This window comes from Vigna umbellata, chromosome 11 (genome assembly GCF_029865625.1).
Source record: "Vigna umbellata cultivar VRB3 chromosome 11, Vumbellata_1.0, whole genome shotgun sequence".
NCBI classification, from domain to species: domain Eukaryota; kingdom Viridiplantae; phylum Streptophyta; class Magnoliopsida; order Fabales; family Fabaceae; genus Vigna; species Vigna umbellata.
The window spans coordinates 29,238,381-29,242,762 of NC_142175.1; the positions used below are offsets into that span (position 1 = coordinate 29,238,381).

General features: G+C 40.5%; 1 pseudogene; it reads left to right on the forward strand.

Annotated features, from left to right (window-relative positions):
- LOC124827655 (tyrosine-sulfated glycopeptide receptor 1 pseudogene) lies at nt 1–3,913 on the forward strand (annotated as a pseudogene).
- Nucleotides 3,914–4,382: the final 469 nt, after the last annotated feature.

A 4,382-nucleotide genomic window follows, 5' to 3' on the forward strand; every position in this document is an offset into this window, starting at 1 on the left:
TTTTCAAAATAAACATAAACACCAGATGAATTATATTTACTATGAACTGCAATGAGTTGTTACAGTGGTAATGATAATTAAAATCTAAATATTATCTATGTGTATGTATATCTAAATCCCCAGTTGTCAACGTCACCCTTCCACTTTCTCTCTCTCTCTCCCACCCTTCATTTTGCTTCCCTTGTCAATGGATGGTCATGGTCTTCCTTGCTCCCATGCCACCCCAACTATCTCTTCTTACATTGGTTCTTCACCCCCTTATGTCCCCCTCCTCCTCTTCTTTCTCATTTCCACTCTCTCATGACCAACCATCACTTCAAACACTCCATTCTCTCAGTTTTTCTCATGCCATCACCGTCTTCATCTTCCTCTGCATATTCCCTTTACAATTCTTACATGGTTTCCAACTTCATGGTCTCTATCATAGTCCCCTTATTCCTCTTCTCCTTGTTTGTTGTTCATGTTTCCTCTTGTAGTCAGATTGATAAACTCTCCCTCTTGGCTTTCTCTGGGAACATATCCACCTCTCCACCTTTTCCTTCTCTCAATTGGTCTGATTCTCTTGACTGCTGTGCTTGGGAAGGCATTACATGTGATGGGGATCTTAGAGTCACACATCTTTTGCTACCTTCTAGAGGCCTCACTGGCTTCATCTCCCCCTCTCTCACAAACCTCTCTTCTCTCTCTCACCTTAATCTCTCCCATAACAGATTATCTGGTGGTCTCCAGCACCAGCTCTTTTCATTGCTCAGTCACTTGGTGGTTCTTGATTTGAGCTACAATCGTCTGTCTGGTGAATTGCCACCTTTTGTTGGTGATAACAGTGGCAAAAATAGCAGTGGTGCTGCTATCCAGGAGCTGGATTTGTCCAGCAACTTTTTCAACGGGACACTTCCAAATTCTTTGCTCGAGAACTTGGCAGCTGCTGCAGCTGGAGGAAGTTTGGTGTCTTTGAATGTTAGTAATAACAGCTTCATAGGTCATATTCCCACTTCCCTCTTTTGCATTAATGACCGTAACTCCTCCTCTCTCAGATTCTTGGATTATTCCTCCAATGATTTTGATGGTGCCATTCAGCCTGGACTTGGAGCATGTTCCAAGCTGGAGAGATTTAGAGCAGGCTTCAATTTTCTGTCAGGGCCTATTCCAAGTGATCTTTTTGATGCTGTTTCTCTCACAGAAATCTCATTGCCCCTCAATAGACTCACTGGAACAATTGGCGATGGTATAGTTGGCCTTACCAACCTCACAGTTTTGGAGCTCTACTCCAATCATTTCACAGGTTTCATCCCCCGTGAAATTGGTAAACTCTCCAAGTTGGAACGGCTACTCCTTCATGTCAACAATTTGACAGGTACTATGCCCCCGTCTCTGATGAACTGTGTCAATCTTGTGGTCTTGAATTTAAGGGTCAATCTCTTGGAGGGAAATCTCTCTGCATTCAATTTCTCAGGATTCCTCAGCCTTACTACACTTGATCTTGGCAACAATTATTTTATCGGTGGTTTACCACCAACCCTTTATGCATGCAAATCACTTTCAGCTGTGAGGTTTGCATCTAATCAGCTTGAGGGAGAGATTTCTCCCAGGATACTTGAACTAGAGTCTTTGTCTTTCCTATCAATTTCTACTAACAAGTTGAGGAATGTTACTGGGGCTCTGACAATACTCAGGGGTCTCAAAAACCTCAGTACCCTTATGCTCTCCAAGAATTTTTTCAACGAAATGATACCTCAAGATGTGAACATAATAGAGCCAGGTGGATTTCAAAAACTGCAGGTTTTAGGATTTGGTGGTTGTAATTTCACTGGTCAAATACCAGGCTGGCTTGTGAAACTTAAGAAGCTTGAGGCCTTGGACCTGTCCTTTAATCAAATCAGTGGTCCAATTCCTCCATGGTTGGGTAGACTTCCTCAACTTTTCTACATGGACTTGTCTTTTAACCTCCTTACTGGTGTAATTCCAGTAGAGCTCACAGAACTCCCAGCACTGGCATCACAACAGGCAAATGATAAAGTAGAAAGGACTTATCTTGAGCTACCTGTCTTTGCAAATGCAAATAATGTTTCCCTACTGCAATATAATCAGCTTTCAGCCCTCCCCCCAGCAATATATCTGGGAAACAATCACCTTAATGGCAGTATCCCTATTGAGATTGGAAAACTCAAAGCCCTTCTTCAGCTGGACGTGAAAAATAACAGCTTCTCTGGTGATATACCCGTTCAGTTTTCAAACCTGACTAACTTAGAGAAACTAGACCTCTCAGGAAACCAACTATCTGGTGAAATTCCTGAATCCCTTAGAAAATTACATTTCTTGTCTTTTTTCAGTGTAGCCTTCAATAATCTTCAAGGACAGATACCAACTGGTGGTCAATTTGATACTTTCTCCTATTCCAGCTTTGAAGGAAACTCGCAATTGTGCGGTCCAGTCATTCAGCGTTCTTGTTCTCAACAAAATACTTCTACTAATACTACTCCAGCTAGTCACAGCTCAAACAAAAGAATAATGATTGCACTTGTCATTACAGCCAGTTTTGGCTTTGGCTCCTTGATAACAGTGTTGACTCTGTGGATACTGTCCAAGAGAAGAGTCAATCCAGGTGGAGAGCTAGACAAGATTGAAATGGAATCAATTTCTGCCTACTCCAACAATGGAATTCATCCAGAAGTTGACAAGGAGGCTAGCCTGGTGGTATTGTTCTCCAACAAGAATAATGAAACCAAGGACCTCACCATATTTGACATCCTAAAAGCCACTGAAAATTTCAGTCAGGCAAACATAATAGGATGTGGGGGTTTTGGTTTGGTTTATAAAGCAACACTACCAAATGGAACCACAGTTGCCATCAAGAAACTTTCAGGAGACTTGGGCCTCATGGAAAGGGAATTCAAAGCAGAAGTAGAGGCTTTGTCAACAGCACAACATGAGAATCTGGTGGCATTAAAAGGCTATTGTGTGCATGAGGGATTCCGGCTTCTCATGTATACATACATGGAAAATGGAAGCCTTGATTACTGGTTACATGAAAAGCCTGATGGTGCTTCCCAACTTGATTGGCCAACTCGCTTGAAGATTGCACAAGGGGCAAGCTGTGGCTTAGCTTATTTGCATCAGATATGTGAACCACACATAGTGCATCGCGATATAAAGTCAAGCAACATACTCCTTAATGAAAATTTTGAGGCACATGTTGCTGATTTTGGGTTGTCCAGGTTGATTCTTCCATATCATACTCATGTTACCACTGAACTTGTTGGTACATTAGGCTATATTCCCCCTGAGTATGGACAAGCATGGGTGGCTACTCTGAGAGGAGATGTGTACAGCTTGGGTGTTGTCATGCTTGAGCTGCTAACTGGGAGGAGGCCTGTAGATGTATGCAAGCCAAAAATGTCAAGGGAGTTGGTTGGCTGGGTTCAACAAATGAGAATTGAAGGAAAACAAGATCAAGTATTTGACCCTATTCTGAGAGGGAAGGGGTTTGAAGGAGAGATGCTGAAGGTGCTGGATGTGGCTTGCATGTGTGTCAGCCACAATCCTTTCAAGAGACCAAGCATCAGAGAAGTTGTTGAATGGCTGAAGAATGTAGCATCAGACAACCAGCCAGCACAGAAATAAAGACTTGAGGGAAATGTTTGTCCCTCAACAAATCTTGACAACATTGTATACTTGTGCAAATTCTTTCTTTTGCTTTTTTACAGATTATCATTTGACTACTGTAAATGTTGATTCCCCTTGTCAGAACATTATTGCTAGAAAGATTTTGTGAATTATCTTATGTGATCATCCATTTTGAGCTGGAGAACTTTCTATTCTTGGAAGTTGCAACTTTTGACATCTAATAAATTTTTCTGGTGATCAATGCAGAATCCTAAAACAATGCAAACCTATGTTATATATTCTTGTTTTACATCTCAATGTTATTATTGTAGTCCTATAAACTTACTGGTTTTTATTATTATTGTTCAAATTATTGAATACCGCTCCTTTCTTTTAGAAGTTGACATGCAGGGTTTTAGTTTAAAAGAAAAAAAGAAGATGATATCCAGCACAGAAAAACGTTTATTTCATCTTAGTTCTAAAACAATTGAACTACTTGGTCACTGGCATAACAAATTCCACTTTCTAACTTAACATTTCTGAATATATACCAGTGAACAACTGCTTTTATATGCTTTAAACAATTAGCTTAGTACAAAGTAAATACATACTGAAACATGATAACTGACATCTGAAACTGAAGCCAAAGTCACATTCCAGATAGTTTACTTTTGTTACTAAAGAAATGCCACAAAGGAATTTGTCAATTTGCCATCAAAGATAAAGAAGAACCTCAGCTTACACATCATGCGTTATGCTTTTTGTTCTGTAAATCAGCA